This window comes from Uloborus diversus, chromosome 10 (genome assembly GCF_026930045.1).
Source record: "Uloborus diversus isolate 005 chromosome 10, Udiv.v.3.1, whole genome shotgun sequence".
NCBI classification, from domain to species: Eukaryota; Metazoa; Arthropoda; class Arachnida; order Araneae; family Uloboridae; genus Uloborus; species Uloborus diversus.
In genome coordinates this window covers 125,907,274-125,928,559 of record NC_072740.1, presented here as the reverse complement: position 1 = coordinate 125,928,559, position 21,286 = coordinate 125,907,274, and the positions used below count along the sequence as shown (strand labels likewise).

The following is a 21,286-nucleotide window of genomic DNA, read 5'->3' as shown; positions in this document are numbered from 1 at the left end:
CTGCCATCGCAAAAACTCAAGTTCATGGCTTTCAAGTTCGGTATTTTTGGATTATTTATAATTCAAAAATAATTTCATCTTTTTCTACATTTCTTTCTCTTCAAAAACGTTTCGCTCGAATCGAATTACTCAACTCAAACAGTAGGCGGGAGGCGGGGGAGGGGGGACAAACCAACAATCACGTAATCCTCTTTTCTTAATACTGGATTCTAAATTTACCCTCTTCCGTCCCTCGTTATTCTGAGGACACATCAAATTTCATTATTTCCTATAAGAACGTTATTTCTTTGCTGACACGGCTTGAAAAGTGCAAGAAGATAGTACGAACAACATAAATGTAAATCTAACACAAGTTAATATTTCAGTCACAGAGTCACAAATTTATTTTGAAAATATTAAAAAATCGGAACAAAAACCAAATTTATCCGTCTTAAATACATAACTTAACATTTTATGAATATAATTATTTTTCCAAAGAAACGTGTAGTTTGGACAGTAGAGGCTTAAAAAAATATTGTCTGGGCTCGTCCTGAAATATGCGTTATTGATGTGGTAATAGTTATTCATGTGGAGCTTATGTTTAACTTTTTTTTTTTTCATTTCAAAAACTGCATTTGATGCTAATGTAACCTAGTGTAGACTAAGAGAGCATTTTCAGGCTTCAATTTTGAATATTGTCTGAGAAAGAGAGCCCACTCCATGTTCTACCGTTTTAACACATATAGCCTAAAACTGTATTTTAAAAACTTAACTTTTAACAACGTCAAAATATTTCTAGAGACATTTCTCGAACTCGGACCATTCCTCCAAATGACAGTCATCAAAGATAGCCTAAAATGCGTTTTTAGAACGTCAAATTCAACGAATTTCCAAATTAGGAATCCGAAATTCCACCCTTTCCTTAAAGTTACTTTCAAAGATAGCCTGAAATTGTGTCTTTAAAACTTATATTTTGAGTAATTTATAGAAGGAAATGATTGAATGAGGAAGTAACGTAACTGATGAATTTTCAAAAAAAAAAAAGTCTTAATGTTTAATGCTTTTAATACTTTTTCTGTGTAAACTTAAATGAATTATTAACACTATGGTTGGTAAAAATGCGTCATTATTCCTGTCTCTTAACTGAAAAATATAGTTAACTCATATAGCTCATGCACAAATCTTGAGGTTGTTCATCACTTCAAAAATATCCGGAATAACAAGTAGGGAGAGTCGGGAAGAATAGAAGTGTTGCATTTATGCCAAAATTATTTTTAAAAAATATTCTTGGCCAGTAGACGTAGCAAATTAGAATCAAGGAGGAGTCTCAAGCATTTTCTTCGGCATAAATACAGCTATCCTATTCCACTCGAGTTCCACTTTTTCCCCGACACTCCCCAATATGCGCAAAAATGATTTCAATCAGTAATTAGGAATTATCAACATTTAACATACTCTCTAATAAAGTCTACATATAAACAACAGAGACAATCAGGTTTTTGGTGAAAAATAAAAGTTTAAATGATTGCAGCGAAATTAATTTCCTTAAAACTGAATTTTTTTCTTTTAATTTCATCGTTAAAATGTAAAAAGAAAGAAAAGAACTTTATTTTTTATTTTATTTATTTCATTTATTTATTATTTTTTTTTTCCAATATTGACGCAATTTTTTACTTTGTGACGCAATGGCATTATTGTCATCCAAGTTTTCGGCGTCTTATTGCAAAACAAAATTGCTGTAAATTCTGCATAAATTCCTTTTCTTAACAGATGAGCATTTTTAGATGAAAAAGTAACAAAAAAAAAACTTAGTTTAAATAAGTTTTTCACGCATAGGATTAAAATGTTTTAAGTTTTTGTGTTATGACAGAATGACAATAAGTTCATTAATTGCGATAAAAGTGACATTGTTCTTAATGAAGTAAAAAAAAAATGTATTGTACTTAGCTTACATATAGAATATATTTGATAGCAATATAAGGATTGAACAAGAAAGAAATTTTTTTTTTTTCCAAAAACGAAAAATTGAAAAAAAATCTCAAAATAACCTTGGGCTTCATCAGAGGGTACTCCCCAATGGTAGGGAAAAACCATGAGATGTTTCCTGAGTGCTGCTGGCGAAATTGCCTAAAAAAGCAGCACTAGTCCCCGACATCTCACAAAACAAGCTAATGGGGGTACTGAAAGTCCAGAATATCAGCATGACAAGAAGTAAGAAGAATGAACATTTACAAACCAAAAATAGAACCATATTTAAACTACAAGAGAACAAAATGCACAATCGAACTCAATATCAAAAGAAAGAACGTATTACAATCAAATTTAAGGAACAGAAAAATTGACCTACCGCTAATCCTCCACAAGCTTGCATATGAAATGTTTCGTCCGGATATTGGTTCTCAGTTAGAGTTGCAGTTAAAATTTGAATCGCTGTTTTCAGATTTGTTTTATCATTGCAGATTTTTTTACATCTAGTAATTTGTGAAATAATTATAGTTTTAAACACTTTTCTACTGACACAACTGTGAAAATGAATTAAAGAATATACTTTAAAATCAAAATCCTGACGTTTATCATACAAAGCTATACTGGGAACTTCATTATTTAGTTGAATATTGAGATCAACAAAATTACCTGACTCATCCTTATTTGTTTGTTTCAGCAGTACTTCATTTGGGTGAATTTCTTTATGTAAATTAAGAAAATCATTGTTGTTAAAAATGATGATGTCATCATTATATCTAAATGCTTCAATATTGTTGTTTATTAAAAAATATATTCATAATAATGCAAAACTAGGTTGGCAAATGCACTAGAAAAAGATGTGCCCATTGGTATTCCATTGATCTGTCTGTAGAAATTAAAACCATTGTATAATTAATTCTCAAAAATACAAAATTTAACAAGGTTAATCTAAGAGTGTTTTTCTAGATTGATGTATTTTTCATATTTGTCAAAAATTCTATTTGAAACATCGATTATGAGATTGTGAGGAATGTTAGTGAAAATATTTTTTAAGTCACACTAAAGTTTTCACTAACATTCTCCACAATCTCATAATCGATGTTTCAAATAGAATTTTTGACAAATATGAAAAATACATCAATCTAGAAAAACATTCTTGGATTAACCTTGTTAAATTTTGTATTTTTGAGAATTACTTATACAATGGTTCTAATTTCTACAGACAGATCAATGGAATACCAATGGGCACATCTTTTTCTAGTGCATTTGCCAATCTATTTTTGCATTATTATAAATCTGTTTTTTCAGTAAACAACAGTATTGAAGTATTTAGATATATTGACGACATCATCATTTTTAACAACAATGATTTTCTAAATTTACATAAAGAAATTTACCCAAATGAAGTACTGCTGAAACAAACAAATAAGGATAAGTCAGTTAATTTCCTTGATCTTAATATTCAAATAAATAATAAAGTTCCCAGTATAGCTTTGTATGATAAACGTCAGGATTTTGATTTTAAAGTATATTCTTTAATTCATTTTCACAGTTGTGTCAATAGAAAAGTGTTCAAAAATATAATTATTTCACAAATTACTAGATATAAAAAAAAATCTGCAATAATAAAACAAATTTGAAAGCAACTGTTCAAATTTTAACTGCAACTCTAACTGAGAACCAATATCCGAAGCATCGTACGAAACATTTCATTCGCAAGCTTGTGGAGGATTAGCGGTAGGTTAATTTTTCTGTTCCTTGAATTTCATTGTTATGCGTTCTTTCTTTTGATATTGAGTTCAATTGTTCATTTTGTTCTCTTGTAGTTTAAATATGGTTCTATTTTTGGTTTGTAAATGTTCATTGCTCTTACTTCTTGTCATGCTGATATTCTGGACTTTCAGCACCCCCATTAGCTTGTTTTGTGAGATGTCGGGGACTAGTGCTGCTTTTTTAGGCAATTTCGCCATCAGCACTCACGAAACATCTAATAGTTTTTCCCTACCCTTGGGGAGTACCCCCTAATGAGGCCGCATGGTATTTTGGGATTTTTTCAATTTTTCGTTTTTAATTTTTTTTTCTTTCTTGTTCAATCCTTATATTGCTATCAAATTTGTCGTCTTCCATATATCCTAGAGCAGCCTACGGCACCTATTGATCTGAGTAATGAAGTTCATTTTGGTTGATTTGTCCAGGTTACAGATACAGTATATGATAGTGTTTCTTATATATATATATATATATATATATATATATATATATATATATATATATATATATATATATATATATATATATATATATATACGTGCTTTCTCCACTGAAAGGCAACACGAAAAGAAATATTTTGTGTTAGTTAAGTTTTGAATCCAATCTTGGCAAATAAAACAACGTGTGTGACATCGGAGAGACAGTTATTTCGCTATTTGACCTCGTTTCTCAGAATTAACAAAAGCCACATTTCACGTAAACACCGATTTTTACAAGGTCGCAGGACACTGTCATTTGCGTTGAAAACAGCATTTCAGCTTAAAAGCCTTCACAGTCCAGTAAATTAGATGTTAATCAGTTTATCCGCGTTCAAAATAATTCAATGCGTGGGTCATTCGAAATTTGCATGCACATTTCATGCCTTGAAAGTGAATTTTGTTTTCCTAGTACAGTATTTGATACATACATTCAGTGATTCGTCCACACTTTTGATGCAGTGTTTTTGGTATTTAAAATACAACAACGCAAGAACTTTTCTGTACAGAAAAAAGATATGAATTAAATATTTCGCCTCTAATTCTTTTGACCTTTATTAGCAGAAGTTTCTTTGTAAATACGGAAATGGGGGGGGGGGGCAAAGTGAAATAGTTAAGATCGTTTAAATATTCAAAATGAAAATAATTAGGATTTTTTGCTGAAAACTGCAGTACATAAAGAGAGAACAATGTATTTTAAACTGAACTTGCATTGAAACGTCATTTTTCCTTTTTGGCAGTAAATTTGTACTTTCAAAAGTTTGAAGTGAAAAATTATCTCTTTTTTCATGAGGAAAAATGATAGTTAAAACATTTTTCAAATGAAATACCTTTGATTTGACAGTTAAAATATTTTTTCCAAGATGAAGAGATGAATGAATGAATAAATAAAGAAATAAATAACCGAATGCATACACAAAAAATATTGGTGATTAAATAAATTATTCAATGCATGCAAAAAGAATCTGTTGAACAAATAAGTAAGTGGATGAAAAAATGAATAAACTCATTAATCAATGAATGCATAAAAAGTTTAATAAATGAATGAACAAATAAATAAAATAAAATATGTAACTTTTCCTCACATGCACTTCCCTAATTGTACAAAACATTTAAAACTAAAAACCTGACAAAATAAATAAATACTGTACTGAATATCTGTAGGGTTCAATTAATATTTGAGATGATACTATCAAGGACTTTATCATTTAATAATTTTTAAAAAAATGAGGGGGAGAGGGTAGTATATATTAAAAATTGCCAGTATTATCCCGTTTCTTGATCTTCAGAGGCAACTATTTTTTACTGGAATTGACTATATGCTAATCAGCATAGTTAATTTATTGTCAAATAGGTGACACTGAAAGCGATGTAAAATATTTCACCATTTCACTTTGCCTCACTGTTTCACATCGCACACTCCCCTACGAGTTTTCTTATCGTATGTAAGCATTTTATCGTAACAGCATTTAAGTGGGCGGAAAGGTTTTTTACCGGTTGCTTGTCTGAAACTAAAATAATTACAGAAAAAACGCGAAGTGAAAAAAGTTCGTTTGTTGCAAAGTCAATAAAGATCTTACTTTGCAAGAAAATTATCTCGCTCCTTCTTTACGATGAATAGTAAGCCTTTAAGTTGGAAATGCCCGAATTAGATCTTCAAAACGTTTCTAAATCAATGTATATCTGTTGACAGATCAACGAGATGTTAAAAGGAAAAAAAGGCGACTGAAAATTGTCACGTAGCTTATGTCCGTTACAATGGAACATCGCAATCGCTTAAGAAAATTGACTGCAAGTAGTCGTGGTAATGCATACTAATGGGGAAATGATGACTCCAGCTGGTTCGATGGGCTATTTTTGTGTCATGCTCGCCTTTATTTAATTTTTAAAGCACCCAAAAGTATCAATAAACGTTCCACTAAAGATAACCTAGATTGATATATATATATATATATATATATATATATATATATATATATATATATATATATATATATATATAGGGGGAAAGGGGGTTAATGAGAACATGGGGCACATGTGAAAATGGCATGTTTTACTAAGATCACTTCACGCAAAAAATCTGGAAAAATTCTCAAATAAGGACAGTACCAGTTGTACCTCTTGGACAAACATTTAAAGCAATGAGTCATTTTATGTTTCTGTGATGGCAACTTCTTTGTTTTAGCAGGTGTTGAAAATTTTTTATCATTATCTTCTTCACGTGATAACATTTTGAAAACTAACTGCTAATCTAAATCTAAGTTTTACGAATCATTGTATGAACATTCAAGTAAATTTATAACAGTGTTTTAATTTTTTTATTGAATTAAAAATTCTTTATTTTTGCGAGTTAGCTCTAAAGTGTGGACGATGGAGCATTGTGAACACAACATCTAGGGGCACAAGTGAACAGTTCTGATACCCGCTCTCCATAATATTATTTTTAGTGTAGGATATTGTAAGTGCTAAAAAATGTGTAAATATTTGTTATTTTCCTATAATCAGTCTAAACTTATTGTTATTAACATTATTAAATTAATGTATGTTAATTATTTTTATTTTTTAATTTTTTGTAACTAAATAGTTGATCAATAATTTAGTGTTATATGATACTTAGAGGAAATAAAAAGACACAAAATATTTTCATTTAATTAGAAACTGAAGTTCAAAATCATTATAAAATACATTATTAAACAATGCATGAAGTTTAAAGGCAAAATATATACACATATGAAAATTTTCTTCACGCGATAACAATCAAAAACTAACTGCTAATCTAAATCTAAGTATTACGAACCATTGTATGAACAATTCAAGTAAATTTATAACAGTGTTTTAATTTTTTTGAATTAAAAATTCTTTATTTTTGCGAGTTAGCTCCAAAAGTGGACGATGGAGCAATGTGAACACAACATCTAGGGGCACAAGTGAACAGTTCTCATATTCGCTCTCCGTAATATTATTGTTAGTGTAGGATATTGTAAGTGCTAAAAAATGTGTAAATATTTGTTATTATTATTTTCCTATAATCAGTTTAAACTTATTGCCAATTGTTATTAATATTATTAAATTTATTTATGTTAATTATTTTTATTTTTTAATTTTTTGTTACTAAATAGTTGATCAATAATTTAGTGTTATATGATACTTAGAGGACATAAAAAGACACAAAATATTTTCATTTAATTAGAAACTGAAGTTCAAAATCATTATAAAATACATTATTAAACAATGCATGAAGTTTAAAGGCAAAATATATACACATATGAAAATTTTCTTCACGCGATAACAATCAAAAACTAACTGCTAATCTAAATCTAAGTATTACGAACCATTGTATGAACAATTCAAGTAAATTTATAACAGTGTTTTAATTTTTTTGAATTAAAAATTCTTTATTTTTGCGAGTTAGCTCCAAAAGTGGACGATGGAGCAATGTGAACACAACATCTAGGGGCACAAGTGAACAGTTCTCATATTCGCTCTCCGTAATATTATTGTTAGTGTAGGATATTGTAAGTGCTAAAAAATGTGTAAATATTTGTTATTATTATTTTCCTATAATCAGTTTAAACTTATTGCCAATTGTTATTAATATTATTAAATTTATTTATGTTAATTATTTTTATTTTTTAATTTTTTGTTACTAAATAGTTGATCAATAATTTAGTGTTATATGATACTTAGAGGACATAAAAAGACACAAAATATTTTCATTTAATTAGAAACTGAAGTTCAAAATCATTATAAAATACATTATTAAACAATGCATGAAGCTTAAAGGCAAAATATATGTAGAATATCCCATACATTATACAAAAGTTTTTGTATTATGTAGTCATATAAGTTTTTCTAGTCGACTCAGTGATCAGAACAAGTTTTGAGACTTGAGAATTTGACAGTGAGCAGTTATATATTCGGAAAAAATATTTTCATAGTAGAACGATTACTGTACAATTGAAACTGACGCAGTATAGGTTACAAACCCTTCAACGTATTTGTTATTTAGGTATATATGTGTCACATTGAAAAATTATCCTTCCAAATATGATGCTTCTCTTGCATTTTTTACCCGTGTTCATATGTGCCCCAGGCCTTCATATGTGCCCCTCTCTAGGGGCACATGTGAACAACTGTAGACGTTTTTTTTTATAAATACCATAAAGTAAAGAAATAGTTGTTTAAAAAATCCAATACACAAAGAAAAGTTTATTCAATCATAGGGACACTGTTGCGTTGAAAAATTGATAATATTTTTTGAAAAATATAGAAATAAAACAAATGTTTACATGTGCCCCCTTTTCCTCTCTCTCTAATTTTATATATATATATATATATATATATATATATATATATATATATATATATATATATATATATATATATATATATATATATATATATATATATAAAATTTTACCATCATGTGCAAGTTTTTGTATAAATTTATGCTGCAGAAAAAATATACAAATATCAACATATACATAAAGGTTAATGAAGCTGAATCCAGTTTAAAGAAAAGAATACTTGCATTCGACAAGATTCTAAATACGTGACATATAAATTTTAATTTTCCTTTCCTTTTTATAACTGGAAAGTTTCATAAAAACCTTTAAAATTCCGATTCGTTGCTAGTGGAACATACTCCTACAATAATTAAGCTGGACGTATTTTTTACGAAAAACTTAAATAATACTTATAAACTTAATAAATGGCCACAAAAATAAGTAAATTTTAAGAACGTAAGAAAAGTAGCTCTGAGAATCTTTATGCCTTATTACATGCGGTTGGTGCACGAGAAAAGGATTAGGGGTAGGGAACGGCGGCCCTGATGTTGATTTTTTCTTCTTTTATTTTTGTAAAATTGGGCGATATTATGGGATTTTAACATGACTGATCAAATGACCTCCAAAAAATGTGGAATATGGCCTACAAAACCTGCTTACATGGCCATCGTAGACTTCTCTCTTCCAATTCAAAGTTCGATTGTCGTGACATAACATGAGAAAAGACCATTTAGTTGGAATTTTTAGTTTTTATTTTAGTGGAATAAATCAACCCACGCAGTAAAAAAAAAAACATTTTTCTATCGATCATTGTTGTGGAACTTTGAGAAGTGAGGGGGCAAGCCCCTTCACCGTTGGGAGTGAGCGGGTGGTTGCCCCCCCTCCCCCCACGAGCAGCCTATGTGCGCAATTTATAGCTTACACGGAAAAGGAAAATACACCAAAATTTGTCAGTTCTAAAAAAGTAATTTTGGCCCACAAGTTAAAAACCAGACGTCTTTGGGATGTCAGAAGTGGAACGGAATTGCAAGGAACGATGGAGCTATCTTCTTAGAATTCTTTCGGAATTGAAGTTTAAAAAAGCAGTTTTGGTACGGAGATGAGGTTTGGGGGGGGGGGATGTTAGAGGTCAGACAAACCAATTATGGACTCGGAAGAGTCTTCAAAGCTGACGTCTAAAATCGCAAATTTGGACAATTTTGTGTAAAATGAAGGGAAAAGGAGCTTCCCTACCTACAGAATTATTTTTAAAACTTAAGTTTAGATTAATTTTGGTAACGATAGAGAATTGGGGGCTCCTTTCAGAAATTAGTTCCGAAGTTTTAGTCCCAATTAGGTGATGTTTGATGAAAATGGAGAAGAAAGGAATTTGGTGATCTCCTGCTGAAAACTTTCAAAATTGAGCTCTGTAAGGCGCAATTTTAGACTATCAGTGGTAACGTTAGGAGATTCAGTGACTCTTCGAAAAATTTTTGATATTGAAGTGTTAAAAACTTTATTTTAGGTTCTGTTTAGTAACGATAGAGGAAAAGGGAGGAGATTCCTCCCGGAATTTTTTTCGAAACTGAAATCAATTTTATGCTGTAAATGGGAAGGAAGGGTTCGATGGTTTTCTCGTGGTAGTATTTTCTAAAAGGGAAATTTTAAGCTATTGTGTTAATGCTAAAGAAAGGGGTCATTAGTTAGGAAAAAGGTTTCAGAGACCTTCCCCATGAAATATTTCGAAATTTAAATCTTAAAAACACTGTTTTAGGCTATTTTTGGAGACATTAAAGAAGATGGGAAGAAAGGTCGTGAAATTTATGAATCTTCCTTCCTTGGAAATCCTTTAAAATTGAAAACTGAACGATGTAATTTTAGGCGTTTTTTTTTTTATAATAAAGTTGAAGTAAGGTTGATGGGCGTTTGAGTAGCCTTCTCCTGAAGGTTTTGAAATTGAAGTCTTAAAAACGCATCTTCAGTCACGTTAGGAGATATGTCAGGGTTTGGTGGCTGCACCAAGAAATTTTTGGGCCTTGAAGATATAAAAACCAAATTCCAGGCTATATGTATAAACGTTAGAAGATGAATGGCAATTTGCTTTCTTCAAAATTGTTATGGAGATGTTTTACACGTATTAAGCACGCAGTATTAGAATTTTCTCATTTATTTATTTATTTTACAAAATTGTACCTACGTTAGTGTTAATTGTGTATTAAAGAAATTGTCATTGCTGCTGAGTTTTAAGATTTATTTATCAACACAAATGAAGAGAGTAAAAAAATAATAAAAATAAATATATAAGTAAAATAAATTAAAAGACAGCTTTGGAAATTCCTGAAATCTTGGAGTCTCGGCTAAATTCCCGCATTTCCTTTGTAGATTCTGGATAATAAGTAAGATTCTGGAAAAGGGGCCTTTGATCCTTACGTCATTGCGGACCGTATTAATTGCTGATAATCATTAAAAATTTGTACTTTGGTTCCCCACTACCTAGTTCCTTTCTCTTGACCGGAATTTACAGGGTACAGCGCCGGGTACGGCCTTAGATATGGATTTAAAAATATTCAACTGGCTGTATGTTTTATTTTTTCTTCTGGAAATTTATTTGAAACTAGTAGTTTTCGACATATATTGCTAACAGGAAGCCTGCTTCAGGAAACTTCCCTACACTGTTAAAACTACAGGTTGCATTCGGCACCTTTCAGGGGTGAAACGCTTGTTCACCAGCGGCACCCAATACGGAGCCGAAATTTCACCTCTAACTAGGGTGAAAAACATGCACCTTTCAAAAAGTAGGCAGCCGGGGTGAAAAGAATGAACCTTCGGAGAGAGAAATGGCACCCTTACTGTAGATCCTCCCCCCTCCCCCGTATTGTGTGCGTTTTTGAATACAGTTGTGTATTTTTCTTTTTTTAATAGTTTTGTTTTGATTCATGATAGTCTACGTTTTGCACACTTTTCACATTGCATGAATTCAGTACTGGAAATGATTAAAACTTGTAATTACAGCATTTGACCATATTTCAGAGTTTTCAACATAGTTAAGAAGTGCTCATTGCTTTAATTCATCTGATTGTTCTCTACATGAGTGTTTCTCAACCTCTTTTGACCCACGGGTCGGTAAAAACAAATGAAAAACATTGCGAACCTGTGAAATTTTTATCCTTTTCTTAAAAATAAATAAAATAAATAATAATAATTATAATAACTCTCGGGGCGGTAAAAAACTTGTGAAAAAATTCTGCGTACTGAAGAGTTTTTTTTTTTTTTTGTTTTACAAAGTAATATTAAAGATGAATAAAACAATAAATATCTACAGACTTTATTTGATATCAACGAGTTGTCACAAATATATTTAAAGTTAAAGACGAGTAATCATTTGAATAATCATAGTTAAGTTAATGATCATTTGTGAGAAATATCCGCACCGAAAGTAAAGTGTAAATGTACTTATGAATTATTTACATGAACAGCCAAAAATATTCTGGGATATTAAAGTTACGATAAAACAAAATCGTTTCTCAAACGTTCAACATTTCAATCAAAATAACAATAAAATAAAATGCGCATAAAATTTTTCGACAGTTAAAAATTTAAAGAAACTCCTAACACTATCGAATAACCGCTAACAGGAAATGATTCAAACACTTGAACGAAAAGGCAAAAGAAAAAGATAGACGGAGAGAGATTTCTTTTTTATTTTTTGCGCTCGCTAGAGGAAGCACAAGAATCATTTTTATTTCGGTTCTCACTTGTTGGTTACTGAAAATATCATTGCGGTTACTATTTCGGTGATTAAATGTTGCTTATCGAGTACTCAAGAAAATAATGATAGATACATTTAGTAGCGTTTGGTGTGAATGATGGAATTTTCACGATAGTAACGGTAACCTGAAAATAAACAACTAACGGTACTACGGTATCGTAACGGACTAACGGTAACTGAAAAGCATTAAACGTACTTTTAACTATGTTTGAAAGCCCTAAAAGCTACAAAGTGATCAAAAGCTGTACTTACTTGTTATTTTAAAGAATTATCCTACAAAAGTTGAGATTTAATCCAATAGTGTACTTCATTCAATGTGAAAGACGTAGAAGCCACGCGTAGAGCAATCTATCATTCGTCCGCCATATTGAAGTGGTTGAATGGTGAATGTATGCCGGAAGCGCATGCGCCAGCAAGTCATTTAGCGATTGCTCGCTGTTTTGGCACCCCTGTCTACGACTGTCTGCTACTTTCGTACCTCTGCTTTACTTCCTGGCCAGTATGGCACCCTTGGTCACCATGCTTTCACCTTAGGGGGAATATATTCACTCGTCTGGAACCTCTGGTTATAACAGTGTACTCCCTTAATCGCACTGAAAGTAGCTCCATACTCCCAGATTAAATATCAGTTAAGCATATTGAACTTTTTATTTCCTTTATTTTCTTATTTATTTTTGTGAGGAAAAAAATATTTTTTTTAAGCGGGAGCCCTGCTGGCGCGGGGCTTTTTTGCTCTAATCGGCTTAAAGCCGGCTCTGATGATAAACGTTCTGATTTTGATTTTAAAGTTTATTTATTAATTCATTTTCACAGCTGTACTAGTAAAAAAGTGTTCAAAAATATAATTATCTCGCAAATTACTATATATAAAAAGGTCGTCAACAATAAAACAAATCTGAAGACAGCAATTCAAAATTTAACTGTAAACTTAACTGAGAACCGATATCCAGTGCATCTCAACGAAAATCTGATTTACAAGTTAATGAAAGAGTAGTTGGGAGGTCTTTTTATTTGTTCCATGTTTTCTCTCTTGCAATTGAGTTCATTTGTGTTTTCTCTTGTAGTTTGAATTTGTTCTGAAGGTGTTCGATTTAATATCTGTGATGCTTGTATTTTTCGTTTGAAAATTTTCTAATTAATTTCTGTCATGCTTATATTTTTGACTTCCGGTATCCCCATTGCTTGATTTGTGGATGTCGGGGTACTAGTGCTGCTTTTTAGGCAATTTCGCCTGCAGCACTCACGAAACATTTCAAGGTTTTTTTTCCCTACCCTTGAGGGGTAACCCCATGATGAGGCCCCAGTTTAATTCAATTTTACGTTCCTTCTTGTTCAAATATTATATATATATATATACTTTTAGTCTGTCATCAAGAAAGCGTTTCGAAGACAATCAAGTGACCATTTGATCTTCCACAGTTTCCACACTTTCCCTTTCAGCCAAGTGATCGATAATGATTCCACTAAAGATAGACTATGCAGCAGTGCCGCAGCGAAGGGGGGATTTTGGGGGTAACCCCCCCCCCCGAGGAATTGGTTTTAACATAAATGCAATTTCTAATACAGTAGTTTATGCATTTGAAAGGGCGGTTTTGATCAAAAGAACCCTTTCGGAAGGAATTTTTGATCAAAAAACCATATCCAGAATGTATTTCTGGCTGCGCTAGTGCTATACATTGAGCATTAAGTTTACTTTTAAGCGTTATTTTGAAAGCGTTTTGAAGATCATCAAGTGACCATTTGGTCTACCACAGTCTCCCTTTCAGCCAAGTAGTTTCTCAGTAGTGATGATCCTAGCAAGCAAAAGTAAATTAACTTCACCGTTATGGTGATCGGGACCAAACACGGAGCCCCTCATATCTTGACCACAATCTGATTTCATCCTGACAACCCATTTCTGCGTTGCGTACTAAAAAAAGGCGCAGCCAATATTATTAAGTTGAGGTCGATACCTTTCTTTAAAAGAAAACTGTTACAGTATTATTTCACTCTGGAGAAACTCGCTTTAACGATTTCCTGAGTTTAACAAACTTAATAATCACTGTCGAGCTTTATAGAAATTCGGGTTAAATATTCCCTGATTTAATGCAAAATTTTTACAATTTAATGCAAATATTTGCATTTCCGTTTCAAAATTATTCCTAGTGAGTTATTTGATTTTAATTATTTCGTCGTGTATGTATTATAAATACTGTGTCAATGTTTGGAGCATCATAAATGTTAAATGCATGCAACTTATGGCACAAACAAAACTAATAAAGTTTTGGAACTTTTTCATATAAATACAACAACAAACATACATTTTTGCTTTGGAGAAGTATTTTCTTTCGATAATCTCTGCAATACTCTTTCAATTGGAAGCCACATGTGCAAGAAAACTTTTAAAAGTTATCATTCGAACTAATTGATAATTACGAAATTGAATGCGTAGTTTCATTTTAAAAGGACTCTTCCTCGGACAAATTATGCATAATTAATATTTTAGTCGTGAACGCTTTACTAAGAAACATATGAAATAGTTACGAGAAAGTAATGCGCATTTGAGCCGACAAATACAGCACATGAATTCGCTAAGAGTAAATGATGCGGAATGAAGTTAAGTATAGCATATGAATTCAATAAGAGGAAATAACGCGTAATTTAAGAAATATTATGGCATATGAATTCACTGAGAGAGTAAATAAGTTTGGCACATTAATTCGCGAAGAGGAAATAATGCGTAATTTAAGAAAACAACAATGGCTTATGAATTCGTTAAGAGGAATGATATGTACACTGTAAAAACGATTCAGGAATGTTCCTGGAAATTAATCGGCAGCTGATGTGCCAAATTTCTGCCAATAACAAATCTTGAAGGAAAAAAAAAACAGCAATGTTCTCCGCAAAAAAACAGTAACCTTCCTGAAATTAGTCTTGAATTTTTCTGAAGAATATGGAGATCTCACCGGTAAAAGCCAGTCTAGAGCCTTCAAAGGAAATTCGGTAGATTTAATACAATTGATTAGAGCCTACCAGAGCTACTAAACAAGCTCCAGAAGCAGCAATGCAACTATGGCCATAGCTCTAAGGTTGAATTGCAAGTAAGAACCAAGCATCTTCCTTTCCTGTAATTCTTGATTTGCAAAGCTGCTGCTATCCAGAGACTTATTCGCTCTCATTGGGAGCTTAGTCAACCTGGTCGAGCCGTAATTGAACATACACTTAATAAATACACTCAGTTATTCTTTAAACTGGTAGCTTTAAATATTTTTCACACCAGTGAAGAGTCTGCTTTTGTGCAACTTGAAGCAATTCTGAAAACCTTTTTTTTTTGAAAGATATTCTGTTTTAAGGGGAAATAGGTGAAAACTCGTGAAATCTTGCAACGTTCCACGGAAATAATCAGTAACGTTTCGGAAATTTTTACAGTGAATTACGCAAATGAGCGTGGTACAAGAATTCGCTATGGGAAAATATTGCACAGATTATGAAAAAATTAAGAAATTAACTATGGCACATCAATTCGTTTAGTGGTAATGTGTAATTGAGCAAGCAACTATGGCATATTGATTCCCTAAGAGGTATTAATGCGTAACTATGGCATAGTAAAATTAGGACATGCAGTAGTGCAACTGAATTAATGCCATATGTTAATTCACATCATAAAGATATTTTCGCAATATTTAGAAGAATGGAATTCTTGTTTCATTTAAATTTTATGCGTTATTCAGCTAAGTGTTTTAAGCGAGAAAAATTGTCGAAAAACTATTCCTTACGACGAATTTTCGCAAGATAAAATATTTTAACTACCTAAGTGCATTCCTTAACTAGCGTAAAGACATTGCTTTTTGCATGACTATCCTCCTTAGGTAATTTTACGAGGGAGCCAGCATCCGAAAAGTATAAACAAAGGCACCGAGGTGAAACTCATTGCAAAATTATGATTCTATAGGCAGTAAAAAAAGTTTGCCACAAATCGCTTCCCTGAGCAAATTGCTGTCTTTGGAGTTTTATAGACTCGGAATTAATGAGGAGATTTAAAAACAAAACACTAGACGGAAGGGAAAGTCCACGAACACACTTCAGTCTGCATCGTAAAAACATCAACCCAGAGTTATGACAGCGTACGCAAAACCCATCCTTCATATCACAAATATTCTGCATGCTTAATAATTCGACCTTGCTTTCAGCTTTGTTCTATTCCAAAGTCGTACTTCTCCACAGGCACTCTTTCACCGGAAAGTTATGGAACTTAATACCCTCCACTTCGACACCATCCTTATTAAAATTAACTTCAAAATAGTACACATGCATCAAAGCACTCTCGCGCAATGTTTTTTTTTATCTTCAGCTTTAGAATGATCTTCTGTCTTAGAATGATCGTAAGGTGACTGTAGACCTTTATTCCTTTATAACTCGTTTAGGTTCCTTCTAGCGAGCAATCTTTCACTGGAAAATTAAAGATATGGAACTTAATACCCTCCACTTCGATACCATCCTTATTAAAATTACCTTCAAAATAGTACACATGCATCAAAGCACTCTCGAGCAATGTTTTTTTATCTTCAGCTTTAGAATGATCTTCTGTCTTAGAATGATCGTAAGGTGACTGTAGACCTTTATTCTTTTATAACTCGTTTAGGTTCCTTCTAGCGAGCAATCTTTCACTGGAAAACTAAAGATATAGAACTTAATACCCTCCACTTCGACGTCATCCTTATTAAAATTACCTTCAAAATAGTACACATGCATCAAAGCACTCTCGCGCAATGTTTTTTTATCTTCAACTTTAGAATGATCGTAAGGTGACGGTAGACCTTTATTCTTTTATAACTCGTTTAGGTTCCTTCTAGCGAGCAATCTTTCACTGGAAAACTAAAGATATGGAACTTAATACCCTCCACTTCGACGTCATCCTTATTAAAATTACCTTCAAAATAGTACACATGCATCAAAGCACTCTCGCGCAATGTTTTTTTATCTTCAACTTTAGAATGATCGTAAGGTGACGGTAGACCTTTATTCTTTTATAACTCGTTTAGGTTCCTTCTAGCGAGCAATCTTTCACTGGAAAACTAAAGATATGGAACTTAATACCCTCCACTTCGACATCATCCTTATTAAAATTACCTTCAAAATAGTACACATGCATCAAAGCACTCTCGCGCAATGTTTTTTTATCTTCAACTTTAGAATGATCGTAAGGTGACGGTAGACCTTTATTCTTTTATAACTCGTTTAGGTTCCTTCTAGCGAGCAATCTTTCACTGGAAAGTTAAAGATATAGAACTTAATACCCTCCACTTCGACGGCATCCTTATTAAAATCCCCTTCAGAATAGTACACATGCATCAAAGCACACATGTATATCTTCTGCATTTAGAATGATCCTATGAGCTAAAAGGATCGCTCTTAAGGTGATCATAGACCCTTATCTTTTTGTAATTATTCGTTTAGGATCCTTCGATCAAGAACTCCTTCATCAGAAAGTTTTGAAACTTAATATTCTCCATTTCGATACCATCATTATTAAAAATACCTTCAAAATAGTGCACATGCATAAAAGCACACTAGCACAATGTTTCTATCATCGGTCTTTAGAATGATCTTTTGTAAGGCGAGGTAGACCTTCATTCCTTTGAAACTCGTTTAGGATCCTTCCATCAAAAACTCTTTCACCAAAAAGGTTATGGAACTTATTACCCTCCATTTCGACACCATCCTTATTATAAGTACCTCCAAAATAGTACAATAAACATCAAAGCACACACACATATCTTCTGCGTTTAGAATAATCTCATTAGATTAAATGATCTTTCTTAAGGTGATAATACACTTAAGAATATTGTTTTTAAAGGTAAGATGATGTTCTTTTGTTAATTGTTTAGGATCCTTCCATTAAAAACTCTTTCACCGTAAAGTTATAAAACTTAATACCCTCTACTTTGACACCATCCTTTTGAAATTACCTTCAAAATAGTGCACATGTCTCAAAGAACACTTGCACAATGTTTTTATCTTCGGCTTCTAGACGGATCTTACTTATGGTAATGGTAGACTCTCATTTTTTCTTCAGAGCTTGTTCTTTCCACAACGTCTGACATCACACCTTAAAGTAATTCTGTGCAAACTTTAAATGTATTCAGGTTAACTTTAACTGACATTCCTCTACTTTTAACTGTCCCACTCATTTTTTGATAGTGTTGACCCTATTTTCATAAAACTGAAGAAAAACTCTTAAAGGATTAGATGGGTATCCAAATAAGAAATCATAATTATATAAACCATTTAAAACGAATCATTAATCTTCTGCAAAGTTATCCTAGGATCACTTTGAAAGATGTTGGGAAAATAAATGATTTCATTTAATGTAGAGCTACTTTGAACTGAAAACTAAATTTTGAAATATTTGAAACACCCCATTTTTGTTTCCTTGCATCAAAATAATTCTGTAATTTTTTATATAGCATAAAATATTACAATGTAGGACAGGAGATTTCGGTACCTTCGAATCAGAGTTCAAAAATAGCTTCCAAACATTAACTTCAGTTCTTCTGTATTTGTGTAAAAAACGCAAGCAGTCCCCAAATATAATGGGAAGGGACCTGGATCACTACTTAAAGTTACTTTTATTTTAAGTTTAACAAATGTCTGGAAAAAAAACAATACATTCCGTTCAATGTCATTACATGAAAAATCAGTTACCATATTAACGTACTGCATACATATTATTTTAAGTAATATTTCTTAGGGTAGGGTAAGGTAAGATAGCGTAAAAAATAAATAAGTAAATAAATAAATAAACTTGTTGTTTTAAGGGTAACATGAGGTTACTAGAAAAAATTACTGTATTTCTAAGGGGTCAAGTGACGAAAATTAAAGAACCACTATTAAATCTAAGATTATATTTTTTCCAAATTGCTTATAATTTTCACCATGAGTACTAAAAGGCAACAAGAAAAGTGAATCAAAATTGAAATGAAATCTCCGAAAGATATGAATTAATTGTTACAAACGTCTATCTTCTACTTAATACGACTAACAAATGAACTCCTTCATTACTTTCTTACGTCTCTTTCAGTGCTTCATTATTTTCTCTTTCAGTTTTATTTATTTACACTGAAATCATAATCAGAACAGCGAATTACTCTTAGGTTAGGTTATCCATCGATTGAATGTTAGAAACTCCCAATTTCGTGGTGATATTTTAATCCGAAACTCGAGGTAAATAAATTCCTGAAATAACATTTTGTCTTGTTGCAGGGATTTTCCTTTCGATAACAAAGTTGCTCACAAATAACACATACTTTTGTGAATAACAGTAACAACTTTCTCAATTGAGTGACATGTATATGTAAAACAATTATATTATTCAACTTCTCTATCACTCTATTAAAATAATTTAACTTGATTCATTTATATTTTTGACTTCAGCAAAAAAAAAAAGAGAACTAAATTGTGATTACTTTATTCGCCATGCAGTCCATGTGTTCACGGACGAGCAATAGACAAAATGCGAGTTATTTTTTAAAGGAATCATAAAATACCTCCAAAATTGATATATTAAAACTTTTATTACGATAATGGCAATGATAAGTGACTATTCAGTGATTTTTGAAGCCAGTAACTACCCGTTACTAAAGATTCTTCGTTTACATTGAACAAATAAACGCATTGTTTATGAAATGGTTATTTTATACAACACGTGCTTGAGGGATTAACATCCAGACTTATCGACCTTGAAGAAGCATGAAAAGTAATAGATTTGAAGGCTCCAGTGTCTTGTTCCGGACGATTTGCTCATCGAGGTCTAAAGTCAGGAAGGTAAAATAACTTGAAACTCATGTATTTTCCGTGGATTTTTTTGGCAAGAATATTAACATTTTCTATTTAGTCTTATACCTGGTTCTGCGGAATCTCAAAAGTTCTGGTTCTGTGGAGCACAGATTAAAGATCAGTACTTTACAGCACTTTTTCTTCCACAAACTAATTCTTTCATAGCGATCTAGATAGGGATAAAGACTTTCGGGGCTTTATGTATTCTCGGGTATTGGCAGGAAATATAGAGATTCTCAGTTTGTGTTCGCCGATACCCGGCTCCACGGAACCACATCTGTTCCTCCTCTTTCGGATAACTTGCTTAGTAAGGAAGGGATGGAGAACGACTTATAAAGTCATCGTGTACTTTTCGGGCATTGGCGTGCGATTCTCCATTTGCTTACTCAATTCCGCGGAACCCCGAAGGGTCTTCGGATCAGATTGACAGAATACCACTGCTTTAGAACCTTAGATTTATAAGTCACCATGTATTTTTCGAGCTTCGACAAGCAAATGGAGATTCCACATATCTATCTTTCAACCGATACTCTGTTTCTCTGAATTCCAAAGGCTCTACAAAACACAGATTGAAGAGCACTGCTCAAGTGTCTTTCTTACAAATGTTTTGCTTAGCAATCTAAAGGCAAGTAAGAAAAGATAAACGACTTACGAGTCATCTTGTACTTTCCTAGCATCGTCAAGCAATTAAAGATTCTCTACTTCCTTATCGATACTCGGTTTCGCGAAGTTATAAAGGCTCTGCGGAATAGAGGTATCAGTAAGACCTCAGCTCTAGTCCTTTTTTACTGAATGATTCGTTCACTGCATTTAAAAGTAAGTATAGAAGAGGGATAAAAGTAATGATGACTTTAGGGTTGTCGTGTACTTTCCGAACATCGGCAAACAAATTCTAAGTGTGCATGCAAATATCCAAATGTTCGCTTCGCGAAACATCAAAGCTCTGCAGAATACTGGAAGTAGACCATTATTTTAGTGCCTTTTTTCGGATGATTTGTTTATTGCAATCCAAGTAAGCGAGGAAGGAAAAAAGACTTAAGTTATCGTATACTTTCAGCAAGCAAAAGAGATGATATCTTACCGATTCCGAGGAATCCCAAAGACCACTGCTCTAGTGTCTTTCTTTCAAATGATTTGTGTATCGCGCTCAAAGCAAAAAAAAAAAAAAAAAAGGATGGGAATACTACTTACGGATAATCGTGTCCTTTCCAAGCATGAGCAAGCAAATAAAGATTCTCTTTTTATCC

The 21,286-nt window shown here is 32.2% G+C and overlaps 1 protein-coding gene across 1 annotated transcript in view; it reads right to left on the bottom strand.

Annotated features, from left to right (window-relative positions):
• LOC129231403 (CD109 antigen-like) overlaps nt 1–21,286 on the bottom strand; it is a 311,980-nt gene that overhangs the window by 212,138 nt on the left and 78,556 nt on the right. The gene's annotated exons all lie outside the window — the stretch shown is intronic.